The sequence below is a fragment of the Lissotriton vulgaris genome, chromosome 7 (assembly GCF_964263255.1).
Source record: "Lissotriton vulgaris chromosome 7, aLisVul1.2, whole genome shotgun sequence".
NCBI classification, from domain to species: Eukaryota; Metazoa; Chordata; class Amphibia; order Caudata; family Salamandridae; genus Lissotriton; species Lissotriton vulgaris.
Window position 1 is genome coordinate 1086409357 of NC_141695.1, and position 18610 is coordinate 1086427966.

Below are 18610 nucleotides of genomic sequence, written 5' to 3' on the forward strand. Positions count from 1 at the left end.
TTGTGGTTTAGTATATCCCAAAAAGCAGCAGTACGTGGGCAAGCCCATGCCATATGGAGGAAATCTGCACATCTGGCCCCAAAGCGCTCACATAAACCATACAGATAAAGGTGGGAGGGTGTGTAATACATTCTGTTCAAAAACTTAAATTGAATCAATCTATGCCTCCCATTTAAGGACACTGATTGGGTGGCTTCGCAGCAGTACCTCCATACAATATCATCAATGGAAACTTCTAAGTCTTTCTGGCACTGTGCTCTCGGCGGCGAGTAATTGGCCCAGTAGTATTCCTGGGACATGGTGTATATGTTAGAAATCAACATGTGTGGGGTGTTGGCGCGTTAAAGGTAAGTAAAAGATGGGAGAGCCATGGAATCTAAATAGTCATCACCCATCAGCACCCTCCGAGTGTGCCGTACACTAAAATATTGAAATTGCACCAGGTGGCCAGCACCCTGATCAACAGCGGCGACCTTATCCCACGTCCGGGCTCTGTCTTTTGAGAAGAAGTCACCTATATTCATAATACGGACACTTCTAAGTGCTACCTTAACAGTCGTTTCAGTGCCCAAGGAAAACCACTGACACCAATCCAAAGGAAGTAGTGGAGAGTAAAGCTGAGTGCCTGCTTGCCTTTTAATTAACCCACTCCAGGCATGAACAACTGAATTTACAGAATAAAGAACACCATAATGTCTGTTGGGAAGCTGAGTGAGTTGCCGGGGAGTGGGAAAGGGTCAGAGGAAATACTCTTTATGAAAAGATGCTGAAGAGTGTGCGGGCCGTGACTCCAGTAATAAGCATGCAAGCCCTGAGCAGCTCTATAGTAAAGTTCTAGGTACGGGGCACCCAGGTCCCCCATAGAGTAGGGAAGTGTGAGAGTGTCCATCTTGACCCTGGGGGACTTCCCCGCCCACGCCAGTCTAACCATCAAAGCCTTGAGGTTTTTGAAAAAATGTCAAGGAATCACCATAGGTATGTTAGTGAAGAGGAACAGCAGTCTAGGCAAGACTATGATCTTCATCAGAGATACACAGCCTACCAGAGAAAGTGGTAATTGATCCACCTTTCAATGTCACTCTCCAGGTTAGCAATTGACTTACCATAGTTGTCACACAACACTACTTCGGAATCAGTGTGCACTTGTACACCTAAGTATCGGACAGACTCATTGGTGCATTTGAGGGGGTAGTCCAAATTGAACTGGACCATTGAGGGGGCAAGTGGAAATATGATGGATTTATCCTAATTAATTTCTAATCCCAATAGGCCACCGAATTTTATAACTTCACGAACTAAGGAGGAAAGGTTGATAGCAGGATCCCGAGCATATAGTAACATATTGTCCGCATAAGCAGACATGATAAAATTATAGTTGGAGAAACGAATACCACGGTGCCTGTGATATTCTCTCAAAGCGCGCGCTAAGGGTTCTGCAACGACGGCACATGATAATAGAGAGAAGGGGCAGCTCTGCCTCGTACCCCGGGATATAGAAAATGAAGGTGAGACACAATTTCTAATTTTAACCCTTGCTGACTGCTGATTATGTAAGACCAAAATCAAACCAATGAAGATATCTCCCAACCAGCCACGGCCGCTACTAGGTGTAACTGCAGGGCGGCAACGTGGGGAGGGGGATGGGCAGGGCAGGGGGTAGTAATGTACGAATGACGGACTTTAACAGGTAAGTAAACATATAAATAAATAAAACACATTTCTTTGCGCGCACTGCATCGCATTTGGCGATGCAGTGCTCACAACGAAATTCCTTTTGAATCTAGAATAGCACAAGTACAAAGAAGAACAATCATGAAACAAAAAAAAGACCAATAACACTTCTTTGGGGTAACCCATATAGGGGGATGTGGCCAGACATAATAGTATTTAACAGACAACTAAAAGCAGTGCCGTCTAAACAGAAATATAACCCCACCTCGGGGAAAAGAACACCCACACCCATAATTGCATGACCTTGCCTCACAGGGTGTGCATTGTGCTTTTTTGGGCATGTCTCTGCTCAGGCTGAATTCTGCGGATCATTGCAAGAGTCAGTAGGATGGCCTTCAGCAGCAATGATAGAAATATAATTAGAACATCACCATTGCAATAGCAGCTGGTATAACAATAGACAACCGACCAGGAGTTAATAAAACCCCCTGAGTTACTTGTTTCTTCATACAAAATTAGTCGGTATTGTCCAGGTTACCACTTGAGCCAGCCTCAACATCTCCAGAGCACAAGGACTTTTTATTCCACTCTGCCATTTTCCAGTCTTTGGGAGCGTTTGAAGGGCCTTAGGGTCAGTACAAAGCCATTAATTACAACCCTGAGTCTCGCTGGGTAGAGCATAGCATATTCAATATAATGCTCTTTTAGCTTCATCAGGGCGAATAGCCTCTTAGCTTCCTGAACTCTAAGCGTGAAATTGGCAAACAGTGACAATGCAGAGCCTTCAAACTGTAATTCACCAAATTGTCTGGATTTCTTAAGAGCAGCGTCCCTGTCACGGTAGTTGAGAAACTTGGTGATGATGGGGTGCGGAGGGGCACCTGGCGGAGGGCGAATCCCAGGAAGCAGTGTGAACATTCCACGATGAATATAGGAGAAAAAGTCTCAGCGCCCAGCAAGTCTATAGGGAGTTTCTCCACAAACACCTCCATAACTCCTATGGTGGTTGACTCCGGAGGGCCTGTAATGCGCAGATTACTGCACCCGGACCTGGTCTCTAAGGCTTCCGCCTTTCCCTGAAGGATAGCCAGCTCTTTATCCATTTGGTTCTGCATGCTGCTCACCTTCATCTGTTCCTCCTCAACCTCATTGATCCGCTGCTCAGACATATCGAGGCGTTCCGTGTGTTTATCAAGACGCTCAGACATGTGGTCCATGCTGTAAGATAAGGAGTCAATATTACCATCTATTGCGGAAAGGCTTTGCTGGATGTTGGCTAGGATGTGCTTAAAGTCGCTACCTGAGACCAGATTTGTCACCAGATGCGGGAGTAGACGACCCAGAGGCCTCGTCTGCTTCTGGACTTGCGTAGCTCAAAGTTCAGTTTGGATTGCGCTTTGTCCGGTTTGCCCATGACGTCTCCCAAAGCAAGGAGGGTGCTCCCACCTCCAAAGAGCTATAGATCCTACCAACAAAACCCAGCAGCAAAAGATGAGTTCAACACACAGGTATACAGCACTCTCAGGAGCGTAGATGCAGCACCCGAGACCAAACAGTGCTGAGGCGAACAGTGGGTCGAGTAGGAAGGAAAGAAACAACTCACATCCCCCAAAACCTTGTTTTCGAGTCAATAAGATGTGCCCCTTTGACAACGCAGTCAATGCAGGAGCTCCGGAGGCCAGGTAGCACACACAACCACCAGAACACAAGGTAGGGGAGTCGACCCTGCCAAAATCCGGCAGAAGAAGGAGGAGGCCAGAGGTACAGCACGAACAATGGGGGAGGAAAAGCAGAGCTAAAGCACTCACCGAAAGCAAGCATCCCAACTGAAGATGCCTCAAAGTGTTCGGCAGTGGATGCGATGGACTGGGCACTGTCCCAATATGTGCACCTCCCAAGTCCAGTGCACCACCTAGCCACGAAGCCCAATGTAGGCCCCAGAGGGGTACAGCGTGAAAAGCGCAAAGAAGAGGAGGGCCGAGTGCTCTTACAGGCTGGGCAGCAGTATCAAGGGCAGGAGGAAACCCCCAACTGGAAGGCTCCAGCAGCAGTGCGCTGCAGCAGATCAAGTGATGGCAGGATACCAGCGGGGGAGCTGTGCCGCAATCCCACCCTCTCGGGAGAGCGGGTATCATCCCAGCATCACTGCTACGAGCTCAGCAGGAAAGGAGTGCCCTGGCTCCCTCCCAGCAACAATCCACTGCAGCGCTCCACCAGCTAAGAGCCGGGGGCACGGACACAGGTAACAGGCTTCGAGGGGTCTCCTACGGCTCACAGCAGACGCAGGATGGTCAAGCTCTGGAGTCCATTGAAGACCGCTCCACTTTGCCCCTCCCCGCAGACAGACCACTGTGTCACAGGCCACTGCAGCTCTATCGCGGTAAATGCCACAACTATGGGACAGCCAGACTTCCAGCAGGCGACGGAACAGAGCAACAATATTAATGCACACCTCTACCCAGATGCGTGCGACGGGTCCCTGGGGGAGTGCAGATAATGATGGATAGAAGAAGACGGCTCGAGGAGCCGATCTAACGCATGGCCGTTTTAGAGCCTGGCAAACTCCGCCTCTGAGTTCGAGCACAAATACTGCTAAAAAGGACAATAATCAGTTAGAGGGTGATCATAGCAGGAGGGCTCCTGGCCTACGCCTAGCTGCTGATGCAAAATCGTTTAAGAGCATCTATTCATTGGATAATGGGTACAGTCCTGCCGATATATCTGCCACATGGGCCTTTTAACACGATTTAAAAACACACTGGAATTGGGAAGTAAAGCCGAACTTCAGGCTGGGGAAACTATGTCACAAAATGCTGGTGCCATGAGTAGCGATACAAAAGGGGATGATGGACGGAGCGTTTGAGCAAATCAAACACTCAGCCCCAGTCAACTGATCTGGTTTAATCCATCACCATTCTTTAGCTCACTCAGCCACCCCAGTTCAGACATGGCCATATGCAAATCAGTCTGACCCTGAGCCTCTTGGGAACAGTCTAGCCCGAACTGCCAAGCCATGTCTTCCCTTGACCGGAAACAAGCATCCTGGGACCGGTTTCGGATTCATAATCCTCATCAGCCAGGCTATCTTGAATCCAGTGGCCAAGTGAGCAAGGGACTCACGTCTGAGCATACCCTGCCAATTTAGGGCGAACAAAGCGATACAAAAGGGGCCATGAGTAGCAGCAGAGAGTTATTCATTGAGGGTACCGTGTGGGCAAACTGTGTAATAATAACAATACTGACAGATGTAAAAAAAAAACACTGAATTTGATGAATGTCAAATGTACAATGAGTATTTACTGGATAAGATTTAGCTACTCCAGCACACGCTTGGCTCTAGCTGTGGACCCAGAAAATTCTTAAATACCACAATTCAGAACAGGTCGTTTATGAACTGTAAACGTTTGGATTTCCTGTCCGACATGCTAGATTAATGGCCTGATTATTCCGTCTCATTTTATCATCTGTAAAGTCGTCACCTAACCCTGCCAACAGAGGGCGCAGCAGTAGTGTATCGACTTGTTGCAGGATATATTGTCTAGCTGCGAGCGTGCTGGCTCTGAAATAATCTCAGCTCTAACACGCAATAAAAGTCCGAACCGTGTGCTCCAGGACACATTTTTTGTAATTATAAAAATATATGTAAAATGTATTGTAAATAGCTAAACCTCACTATATGAATCACCAATCACACCCTTGTCCTTAATGTGATGTACATACAGCGCTTGTTGCTATTGAAGTCCCAATACCTAGATGTCTCTCAAAGACAACTTCAGACAATAAAAAATGTCTGACCTTCACAATAATATATTGTAAACAGCTCCTCATTACTCACTTCCGCCATTTCTAAGTGCTGTCAAACAAGCGTTATGATTACCCAATCAAAATGTAACCGTTTGCTTAGAACGGAATCCTCAGCAATGGGTGAACTTTCCACAACCACTCATGTTGTAGTGTCTTCATATGGAGAGGGCCTCCGATTGTGTGGGGAAAAAAATCTGTGCACTGTGATGGAACAGCCTTATTGGACTCCTGCACGCAGCCTTTGTGGGTCACTCAGGCTGTTTGCAGAGCAGCGGAAACGATCCGGAGCTCAATGAGGAATGTTAATGCAAGCAGGAAACTGCGTTCAAAATCACAACACACCTGACTAACCATGTGATCTCGAGCAGATTGCATCAGCTCGGTGCTGGCTGTCAAATACACAGAAATGGCATTGGAAACAAGTATTTGCAATGCAATAGAACTCGCATTTATGCAAGACCTGGTGCATTGCAAGCGGGAGTGCAGGCGCAGGCAGGGTGGTGAGAAGGCAGAAACAGGGGGGCGAGAAGACACTGACGGCGGGAGTGGGGCAGAAGGCATGGGAAGAAAATAATGCTCACAACATATCGTACAACACTCGCAGTAAATGGGCCAGTAGCCATGGAAGGATACAAATGACGACATGGCCGTCATAAGAAGGGACTAACAAGCCTATAAACCAATTGGAAGGCAGCATATAGAAAAGACTAAGATACAAGCCAATGAAAAAGATGGGCGGGGGAGTGGGCATGGCTTCTCTCCCGTACTCAACTACCACAGATCAACCCCAGAGCAGTGCTTGCGCGCTGACTCAGGGCTCAGCCTAAAAAGAGATTAAGAGAGTGAACAGCCACTGTCTTGCAAGGAATATTTAGATTGTCATAAATTATGAGGCGGAGCACAGAACTCATGAAAAGACTGCTACAGAGAATTCTAGAGGTGCAAGGAAGAAAGATACAGGCCAACAAAACTGAATCTGAGAAAAGTAGTATAAAAGTGACACTGAAAAGTCCCACCTCAATAAAGAGTCAAAGCAGCCAAAGGGGGGGGGGGGCTCTGCTCAATCATTAAAGTGTGGTCACAGGATATTCAATATTCCCAATGGCAAAAGACACCAATGAATAATAGAGAAAAATTGGCTAAAAAAAAAAGAAAATAAAGAACTTGAGAGAGGGACGGAGGCCCTGCGTCTGCACATGGGCAACCCCATCAGCTTTTCATCTTAGGTGGATTAAACTAAGCATCATCCAGACATCCCGTTCCATATACTAGATATCATAGTGAAAAATCTACCTTTTTCTTACATATATGCTGTTCTCACCCTTAGATTTATACTATTTATCACCTTTTTTATTTGGACTGTGGACACTGAAATTATCACATTCACAAATGTCAGCAAAATATTAGCTTTGCATGGACTCTGTAAAAGTATGAGTTCTCATCGTAGAAAACACCCATATCTGATTCACAACAAGTTCTTACACATACTGGCGTAGGCTGCCCTTTCAAGTATAACATGGTGTGCAGATGGCTTTCTTACATTTATGCAGGTAGAATGGTGTGTGTTAAGTCTTGCACATTCATTTACTCATTACTCAAAGGTTACCCAGAAATTAGACTTCTGTTCACCCCTGCAGATGTCACAATGCAGAAGACCATTAAAGGACTCTCTGGGCAAACATAGGGGGATATTTATGAAAGAGTTGCATTTCCCTTGCACCACACAAGGTATAAGTAAGATGTATCAAGACACACAAGGCCACGTTGCGTGGCCCTTTGTGGCTTAATAAATCTAGAGTAACCCGACGCAATGCACTACAGTGCAGATTCATGCTTTGCATTTCTCTGCCCCCGGAAGGCATTCCATTGGTGGAGCGTTGGTGTTCCCATGCATTCAACCATGGATTTTGGCGAATTCTCAGATTTACCATGAGTGATGGACCTGGAAATGCATCAAAACAGTATGCATCCCCAGGTGAGGCGTAACTAGGTGAAATACCTTTCTTTCTCCTCATTACTTCCTCTTTCCATATGTGTTGCATTCTTCAGCACATATAGAACGAGGAAAATGCCCTACAGTATTGTTCTTGTGCAGGAAGGTGTTCCTTCCTGCAAAAAAAATCCCACTTACAATGCAGGCACCCTTGCACCATGGTGCAAGTGTGCCTGTTTTGGCGCTAAAGAGCATATTGTGCGCCAGTGCAGGGAAAAGACAGAAATGTGCAACATAATGTTAAGTGCGGTGTATTCCCGCCCTATCACATAGAGCATCAGGGTGACTTGCTGCTCCGCACTGTGTGATTTCTTAGTAAAGATGCGCCATAGTGTAGCTGTGCTCATGCCGAATGTGAAGGCTGCTGTGCATTCTGAGGCTGTGTATAAGGTGTGTTATGTTATGTTATGTTAAAAACATTTATACCGCACTCGGTCATCAGACGGATTCATGGCGCTCAAAACAAATGCAGGAGAAGAGTCCACCGAAGTTACTCATAGGCTAATTGAAAGAAGTGGGTTTTGAGCAATTTACGAAAGCAAACATAGCTGGGGCAAAGTCTAAGGGGGATCGGGAGGGAATTCCACAGTGTGGGGGCCAGAAGGGAAAAGCACAGGCCACCATGCTTTTTCCGTTCATACCTTGGGACAATCAACAAGTTGTGTGAAGTGGACCGAAGATCTCTCAAGGGAACATAACGCTGGAAGCTAGATGTAATTAATGCAGGAGCTTGATCGGATAGGGCCTTAAAGACAGTACAGCCAAGTTTAAACATGCAGCGATAAGCCACTGGCAGCCAATGCAGTCTCCTCAACAGGGGCAAGACATGTTGATGTTTAGGCTGGTGAAAGACCAGTCTCGCTGCCTGGTTTTGCACCAGCTGCAGCCGGTGAAGATGGTAAGCAGGTATCCCAACATAGAGGGTGTTAGCGTAGTCAATACGGGAGGTGACGAGAGCCATAATGACGAGGATGAGTGCCTCGGTGGTAAGAAACCTACAAATTTTGCGAATGCGGGAACAGATGAAAGAAACAGGATTATGTAACTGCATTACTTGAGGCCTCATAGACAGGTCATTACATATGATTAAGCCTAGGCTCTTTACCGAATTGACAGGGCTGGGCGAAGACCCAAGGGAAGAGGGCCAAAAGCTAGAGTTCCAAGGGTTAGCCAACCCACCCATCAGCACTAACTCCGTCTTGTTGGGATTGAGTTTCAGTTGGCTGTAGTACATCCACTCAGAGATGGCAAGCATGGTGGATTGGAAGTTGGCACAGGAGGAAGGGGTGGAATCAACAGGGAAGATCAACTGTAAATCATCAGCGTAATTGAAGATGGTAACCGGGGTGTGACGGAGGGAAGCTATGAGGGGTTGCATATAAAGGTTAAATAAAAGTGGCGAAGGGCAGAGCCCTGTGGGACTCCACAGGAAAGGGGAGAATAAGGGGTGGAGTAAGAGTCAGAACAAGCTTTATTCGATTTTGTTAAAAAACCATAAAAGCGTACATTTAAAAAAAACATTTATGAAAACACACATACAGTACCATAAAGTATTTACAAGTTGAAAATAACATGTATATAACCTGGGACAAAGGAAATCCTTGTTAGTGTCGTATTTTTCCAGTGAGTCAAGGTGCGCGAAAACCTCAATTACAACAAAGGTGCTGTGGGTACAGACAATTAATAAAACATTCTGGACTTGTAACCGTGGTACAGGGACCCGAGGTGGCTAATTTTTGAGTTAGCTCTGTCACTCAATACGCAGGGGATTCTGCCTTTCCTATAATTAAACTCAACATTTGCTCTTGGTAAAGGGATATACGACCTGTAAGGATAGAAGTCATGTAAGTTCCAGGTAGATATAGGTCCATCTCCTTCCTGGGGGTGATAATTTTGGATATACGGAACAATGAGATCACTCTTGAATCTCACTAAAACCAGGTCCCCAGTAGTGTCTTTGGGAAGGGACCCTAACCACCCTACCCGCCTGACACTCAGTATTGTTCCATCAAGGCTGTCTGGCAGGGGTTTGTTTTTTGTAAGCCAGAAGCTGACCTTGTTTAACAGATCTGTTTGCCTTTCTACCTTCCCCTTAGTTAGTACAGGCACACCTGCAAGTACACAGACAAACGGGGCGGCCTCTGGTGGTAGGTTTATATGTGAAGGTTTATTTGGCTCTACTCTGTCCCGCGTGTATTGTCCCGCCGCAGAATTAAGATTTTTGGTGGAAGCTATTGGTGCTGGTGGAGAAAGGGCCAGTGGTTGCTTTGGCACTACACTATTTGGCCGTGGCTGAGAGCGGGGCATGGTCAGCATATTTTTAGTTAATTGATGATTAGCCTGAATAGTGTTTTCTAGTACCAGTAACCTATCTCCTAGGCTATCCATTTTTTCTATCAGAGGCGACACTATTGATGTGAGCAGTTGTTCAATTTGATATACTAAGGCCGACAAAGAGGAAGGGTCTAACTGGTTTACATTTTTAGCATCCCCTAGAGCCTGGGAGGGTACTACAGTTTGAATGTTAAGTGTTCCAAGTTTAGGTGAGGGATTCCGCGGACTATCATAAGAAGGTGGTAAGGTGCTTATTGCCGGGCAGGGTGGGTTATCTTTTGGGGATTCCACTAAGATATGTCTTGTCTTGCACATATTGTTTAGTTCCTCTAACCATGCTAAATCTTTTACTAAGCTAAGAGTTGGTAGGGGAGAGTTATTGCAGGATGGGCTATCCACAGATTGGGAAGGGGCGGCGTTTTCTTGGTCTCTGAGAGGGGACAATATGGCTCTATCTGAGATACGATCATGAGTCCCATGATACAAACCCTTCTGTAGCATCTCAGGTGTTCTATTGTCTATTGTTCTATTGTCGGGCTGGCAACAATCTTTTGGTTTGTTTTCTGCGTACTTGGGCGGGGTTACCATATTCAGCGCGCGAACTTGAGACCCAAGGGACAAACCTCTCTGCAGCGTAGCTTTTTTATTGACTCTTTTACTAACCCCCTTGCGAGTCATGCTATGATTTACTCCCTGAAGGTTGACAACCCTGACAAAAACAAAAATATATATAGGGGCGTGTGATGCAATGCAATACAGCAACCAGACTGTTTGGGCGAGTGGATATCACAAAGATAATGTCCGGGAGAAGAGTCAAAAGTTAGGTGATATACACAGTTAGTGTATGAGTCTCTTTACCTTCTCTCTGACCGCGTGATGCAGCTGAATGAATCCGCCACTGTGCGGGAATGGCGTGGGACAGGTGGCACTGGGGATTCTGGGGGCTGTGGACCCCCCCTCCGCTTGGCGGCCACAGGATGGAAACAGCAGCGGCGGGAGGGGGATCCTGAGAATCTTAAAATTGCCCGGACTTTCGGCTGGCCAACTGGTGGGTGGTATGTGCTCAGTGCACACACTCCTCCTTCGATGGAGCCAGGTGGGAAGGCCCGACCCGGCCTCCTTGTGCCTCTGAGGGCCGCAGAGGGCCCGCCCTTTGCCCGGGCTTAGCCTGGCGTCCCGCTAGCGTCCCGCGAGGGAGGGCTGACGGAAGTTTAAAGCGCCTCCTGGCGCTACGCTTGCTCACGTGGTTCTCTGGGTTGCCGGGGCTTGTAGTTTCCCTGTCCTACACTCACGCAAAGGCCAGCGCTTCCCCAGATGGTAGTGGGAGCGGGCAGCATGAGGCAGGCAGGCGGCAGGCAGGCGGCAATCCCCGTGGGTCTGAGGGGTCAGCAGTCCTCCACCCGGGCTCCCGACGGCAGCAGCAGGCAAGTTCCCAGATGCTTCCCAGCAATCTGGAGTAAGTAGACAGATGAACTGTCTGAGACCGCTGGTGCAGAAAAGATCTGATCCGCGTTAAAGCCATGCCCTGAATACCCGCGTTGTTGACACGGTCGATCAAGATGGCATGATCGACCGAGTCAAAGGCGGCCGACAAGTACAGCAGTACAAGTGCCTGGGTGATATTCTTGTCGGCGCCTTTCCTCAGCACGTCCATCACGGCCACAATAACAGCTTCAGTAGAATGAGCTGGCCTGAAGCCAGTTTGCTGGTTATCCAAAAAGAAGGAACCCTCAATGAACGCACTGAGACAGCGAGTGACGTAGGTCTCCAAGACTTTCCCAAGATAGGGGAGAAGGGAGATCGGGCAAAAATTTCTCAGGGCCGCAGGGTCGGCACCAGGTTTCTTTAATATGGGAACTACAACCGCCTGTTTAAAAGAATCCGGTACCATGCCTGTAGCAAGAGAGTTGTTAAGCAGTGCCAACGGGGGATCTGGGCAGGCCAAGAAAGCTTCTTTGAGGATTTGAGGGGGGCAGCAGTCATTGGGAGAGCCTGAGCTCCCCTTGTATAACAGAGAAATAAACTAAATCGGGGAGATAGGAGGAAAAACATCCAGGCGACAGGGGTTCATAGGGGGTAGAGATGGAGGAGTAGAGGAAAAGGGAGGGGGAATATTATTCTTTATGGTGACAGTTTTATCAATGAAATATGAGTTAAGGGAATCACAAAGAGATAGTGTAGGTTGTGCTTGGACAGTGACACGGTCCGGCGAGGCGAGCTCCTCGACGATAGAAAAAAATGTCCTTAGCCTTAGAGGCTGAGTCCATTATTTTCTGGGAAATGTAAGTGGTTTTGGCCAATAGGATGGATTTTTTATACCGTTTCAGCAGGTCTACATACACGATTTTGGATTCTAGGTCGTAATTACGCCTCCAACGGCGCTCGGCTTGGCGGAGGGCCAGTTTATCCAGTTTCAGTTGGTCTGTGAACCACCGCTGAGCGCCATGAGGACGTTTAGTTTTTATGATTTTTAGCGGGGCCACTTTATTGCTGGCAGACACCAGCCATTGCTCGAGATGAAAGGCCTGGCCAGCCACCGAGGCCTGGCCCCTAGGGGCTGTGGTAGCTAGAATGGAATCACATTCTGCAAGGTTGGCTCGTTTCCAGTTACGGGCGGTGAAATTGGTAATAGGAGTGGGGTGAATAAGCGGAGTGGAGTTGAGGGAAAAAGAAATAAAGCAATGATCAGACCAAGAGCAAGGATAAACTGAAGGAGGGGAAATGTCGAGATTGGTCCTCCAGACTTGGTCTAGGATATGGCCTTTGCAGTGGGTAGCTACTTTTAAATGCTGACTGCAATTCAGGCCAAGCAGGAGATCAGTAAATTCCTCCGAGAGGTTACTTTTCAGAGGATCTGATGGCCAATAATTAAAAATACCAATAATGAGAATTTTGGCATGATTAATAATTAGCTGGGAGACTAAGTCACTGAACTGTTGGGGAAAAAGAGGCATATAATCAGGGGGTCTGTAAACAAGGACACAAATAAAGGAAAACCTAGGAGAGGAAAATTTAAGAATAAGACTATCAGTTTTAGAGAGAGTGGAAGTTTCAAGAGTAATTAACTTATGCTCGGAGCGAATGATAGCTGGAACCCCCCCTCCTGCTCTCCCAGCGGCATGTGCTTCTACATACCATGACATCTTTTTTGTGCAGGTAAACTTATTATATGGCAGTGCATCCTACAATGCACAATCAGGTTCCTTTTGAACAAACTGACAACGGAAAAAAGGTGTGGAAGGGTCGGCCTGTGACAAAGTATGTGTCCTGGTGCCAAACAAAATTGGCGCTCATCAATAACTTACTACTCACGACTTTTGGTGAAAACTATTAGAGTAATACGGGGGACTGTTAGACTGATGCATGTCGAATTGCTAATTTTAAAGTGCATTCTGCCAGCAATATTAGTTAAAAAAGATGTAGCTTATAGGTAACATTAGAGAGGGTGGAAAACTCTGACAAATGGGGTCAGTGACTCTGGTCAGTAGTTTTCAGGATTCAAAGACAATTTGACAGTTGTAAAGATCAAATTGAACAGTTTGAGGGGGCGCTGTTCTCCGAGTATATTTAATGGCTTCAAATTCACTGGGTAAGAAACACTGGTCAAACTTGGACAGATTTTAAAAACACATTTCGAAGGGTGGTTTAGGGCTCAACCCAAAATCAGTTTTAATGAGATTCTGCCACATTCTGAACTTTAAAAAATGCTGAATTATTGTTCGAAAGGGACAGACGTTTACAGACAATTTGACAGAGGAATATGGGAGTTTCATGGATGTTTATTGTAGAGCAAGTTTTTACCAATAGCACACTTTTAGCTAAAGATGTGTGAAGCTATAACACTGAATATCTTACAAATTTACCAGACTCACAAAGTTTAAAGCAGTTTTTAAAACAAAATCTGACAAAGAAGGTGCCATGCTCGATATTGGGGAAAAAACTACCTCTTGGACTCAGGGTCTTCTAATGGGCAGCAGCAACAATAGTATTTCCCTGCCACTTTAGTACCCCTCTAATGCTTGGAATTTCCAGAAACAAGCACTACCATTGTGTGGCCACTGCTCCTAGTGCAACCCTCAGTGGCCATGACTAAAACACCTCATTGGAGTCCAATGCCTTGACTCCCGACACCCTGATGTTCAGCCTTCATGAGTAGAACAACCAACAGCAGGAACTTAGCACAATAACAGGAATTTTCACCAGCCCTCATGATGGGAAAAATGTCCAATTCTAACTTTATCTGACTTCAAGGGTGAAGATGGCAAGTGCACCTAAACCCAACTCATATTCACACTTGTTAATGACATGTACTGGTAATTTGACCCTAGTTTAAATTAAGTGTGTTGGGATTTTGTGCATTTTAAGCACACTGAGGCACTAACAAGGATCAAAATGTCATTGGAAAATTGTGTTAGTGGTATTAAACGCGAGTAAGGAAATGCCTCTTTTTGCATGATCTCCTGAACGTTTTGGACTGATGCTGCTGGTTTTTCAACTATGAGAGTGCACTAAGGGCTGCTAACCCGGCCTCAGTGCCAGTACTCTGACCCTTGAAAAGATATGTTTAATTGGCTTATACCCAATTGGCATAAGTTAAAGTAATTATATGTTCATAGTACATGGTCCCTGGGGTACCTAGGGCTTGAAAGTTAAATTGTCACTCAGGGGAGCAGCACTTATTGTAGCATCCTGAGTGTGACCGAGTAAAACATGTCTCAAAGCCTGCCACTTTAGACTGGTAGAGCAGCCTTAAACTGCTAACTCAACTCTGCCATTTAAAGTAATGACAAAGTTCACCCCCTTTTTAATATATATATATATGCCACCCCTTAGGTAGACCCATTGAGTCCAAAGGCAGGGTTCTGTATATTTAAAGGCTAGACATGTCTGTCATAGGACCTAACAGTGAAAAACCAAAATAGTTGCTTTTACTGTGGAAAGACTAGTAGTCCCATTAGCGAGTGCTGGGTTGCAAATTAACAACTCAGCTGTGCTAAATTTTGAATGGGACTACTAAAGTTGGTACTTCAATGTATTAAAATCATTGCATTACACCCAACTTGATGTCCAAATCAAATTTGATGTACATTTTGAGTGAAAGACTACTTTAGAAGATTAACACTCTGTTGCATAGGTTTTCCAGTGGCCATTCACAGTTGCTTCCCATAAGACAGCCTTCTGTCCTCCTGGGAAGACGTGTGCACAACTCTCAGAAAAGGACACAAAAAGAGGCTTGCCGTTGGAAGAGGTGTTACCTATCCCAGGCAGGAACCCCCCAAAGATTAGCTCCAAAGGAGAAGCTATCTTTGAAGGGCAAATGTTAGACACACAATGAGAGGTTGGGGCTTTGTTCTGGTAGACAGGTTGATATGAGGAGCAGACAGGGAAAAAGAGTTGCCAAACTGGTTTTCCCATGAGTGTGTAGCCCTCAGGCAGCCACACCTCTATTGTGGGCTGCTAAGCTCCACACACCAAGAGGGGACCCTGCCATATTGGGAGTGGGCAGTATGCCCACTCTGGTATAGCTAAATTTCACACTTTGCAAGAAGCTGTCATTAGGCGGGAGGAGACTTGGTAGTCCATTGGCTAATAGTGACAGCATCTGCTGAGGGCAAGTTGTGGGCATAAAAGGGACATCCCTGTCTGTCGGACCTTAGTTCGCATCTGCAATAGAGCGAGGACCAAAGGAGGCCTGCCCTTCTGTTCCCTGGACCAGGCAAAGAGAGGCTGCACCGGAAACTAAACTGCACCTGCTGTTCCTGGGTTAGCAAATAGAGGAATGTGACTGTGGTGCCCTACTTGAGAAAAAGTTGTCCTCAAGCCTGATAGGAGATGTGTACTTCAAGAGCCAGTTAACTGACTTTCTTTGACAGCTCCAGGACAACAAAAGCTATTGAAGCTGAGTTGGTAGCCACCATTGCTTTATTGCCTATGGCTGCTGAAGGGTAGCCCAGCAGACAGAAAGTTGACATTGAAAAGTTGCACTTGAGTCCTCTCGACCTGGGATAATTGTTGAAGTGTAGTTTGGTTGCACAGGACAGCCATTAGCTTTAAGTTAAAGGGAACAACTGGTTTTGCTCTGACTAGAGACAGGTAGGTCAGAGGCAACTGTGTTTTGCTGGATTTCACTTGGACTTTGAGGGACATCGACTTCAGTGGCCAAAGTCACTCCTCCACGTTTGTTGACCATGGGGTGGCTCCAGGAAGACCCCCAATGACGGGAACAGCATCCTCAGTATCTTCAGCGTCCTATATCCCTTGCATTAGGACCACTTCATTGATGCCTATGGTAATTTGCTGATAGAGTCAGGAATTTGACTCAAGACTGCTTTGACTGCAAGGTAGATGTCCTGCTAAGCCTTAGTGGCCCCTGTGACTTGCTTCCTGCCTTCCAAAGTGGACCCGAGTACCTGAATTCAACTTTATAAAAAGTTTGTGAAAGTTTCCAAAGTAACTGCTAACCACGGTAGTTGCGAATACTTGTTTACATTTTTAATGAAAAGCTGTGATTTAAAATGTACTTAAAATTCATATCTCCAGAGCCCTCCAGTGGATTTTGTTTGTTTTGGTATAAAAAATAAGATCTATTAAAATAAATTGCTGTTGAATTTCCTTTGTGCAGCATTTCTTTCTTATTCAATTGTTTTCGCATTCTAAATGGTTCACACATTGTCCTTTTTTTAAAGACTGAATGCTCAAAGCAATACCTACCCAGGGTTGAGCTATGGTTTTACAAATGAGCCTGACTGAACCCAAGACATGGTTGTGATTTTATTTCACAGTGAGGTCGCACAACCACACCATTTAATAAACCGCATTTTCTCATAGATGCTCTTCCTCATTTGTCTTTTACCAAGAACTCGTGTCCTATGGTGAACATTATAAACCCATATACACGCTAATGTTGGTCAAAATGTGAAGGCACCTAGAGACAATTATCCAGGGAAAGATTCTCTGCCAAAGAACCTTTGGGTCACGGTGTGGCTAATGGTGCACATTTAGGCACAGTAGACCAAGAACGCTGGTCAAAATTTAAGTTCTCCTCCTGGAAACTATGGCAAATTGCAAAGTTTGTACACACAAAACAGTATAATTTGTGAAAATTGCAAAACATTTATCGAACATATGACAATGGTTTCGTGGTTTCCCAAGGAAAGATAGAATGGTAAAGGGAGCTTGTTGGAAGCTTGAAAGGTTTTGAGCAACAGCTTAAGAGGCAGCAATGCATTTTTAAGCATTGATATCGCTTAACCATGATTTTAAGGTTTTTTGCAGGGACATTTTTGGGTTTCTCCATTTAAAGTTTAAGGACAGTTTAGGAAATGTGCTGCCAAATGTTGCTTTTTAAACTTAAAGTTTAAGGAATCAATTAGGCAAAGAAATAGGCTTAGAATTAAAATATTCTTGTGGTGTGTTTGGCGGTTCGTCACTATGTTTAAAAGAAATATTGGCAAATAGTGCATTTCTATGCACAGTGCACCAAAGACAACGGGTTTGAAAACCATCAGAAGAGACTTGGGTTTTTTAAGGAATACTCTGTAAATAGAACTTTTAGAAAGATGTATATGGTTTAAAAGCAACAGTACAGTGGAATACCTCACAATTGAATGTTTTTAAAAATGAGTGCCATAAGGGCTGTTGACAGCAGGTTTTCCTGAGGTCATCAATAGTGTAAATTTGATCTGAATTGTTTTATTCAGTTCTTTGCTAAACTCCCAAACGAGCCTACATTTTCCAAGTTGGATGGCTATAATACCAAGAAATTAATTATACTTCTGTGCAAATCATGCTTTAGATGCATCATTTGTAAGCATTTACAATATAACAATTAAAAAAGGTTCTTCATATGGTTAGTCAAATAAAATTTAAAACTGGTGCATATTGGATCTATCTCTTTGAGGTGGGTTGCATAATTATGTTTGGTTGAACCATAGTGGCCATCAGTGATGTATTTTTACCACACTTACTGTACCACTTAGACCTGACTTGTCAGGTACATATTTAAAAGGGCTGGAATATGTTCACATAGATCCTGCCAAACTTCCTTTCGGTTAGGGAAAAGAGCAACCTATACATAGATTTTTTTTGCATATGTTAGCAGTGTAAGCGGTCTGCAGTCATAGAGTTAGGTGCAACAGGTGTATACCAGGAAAATGAAAAAAACATAGCTTTGCCTAAAGTATACCCTGTTGCCTATGTGTACACTGAAGAAAGAAAATGTACGTTTTCCTTTGTTACCCAATAATCACTAGGTTATCACACCATTCTTATTACTCACCGCAATAATCAGCCTTAACCAACCGCAGAGTAAGAAATTACTTTCAAAAATAAACGTGCAATCATACAAAATGTTTTGTTAACAAAGAAAAAACTTTTCATTGTTGAATACAGAACCATGGGCCCGATGTAGGACACCAAATACCGGTCGGTAACGGCCGATTTCGGCCGTTACCGACCAGTATTTGGTTTTTGATATGTAGGGGCCTTAAATTTTAAAATACCGAATTGTTCAATTTACTGAATCGGTAAATCTAGATGTAGGTGGCACTGAAAACAGTGCCACAGGCCCTTAAGAATTTGTTATTTACCACGAAATAATATTTTGTGGTAAATAACGAATTCCAGTGTACATGCACATCTGTGCATGTACACCTGTGCCATGTGGCACACATACATGCCCTAAGGGCATGTATGTGTGTCACATGGTACACAAGCCAGAATCAGGGGTGCAACAGGGTGTCAAAGTGACACCCTGTCCCCCTTGACAATTCGGTAATTTTACCGAATCGGTATTTACCGATTTAGTAA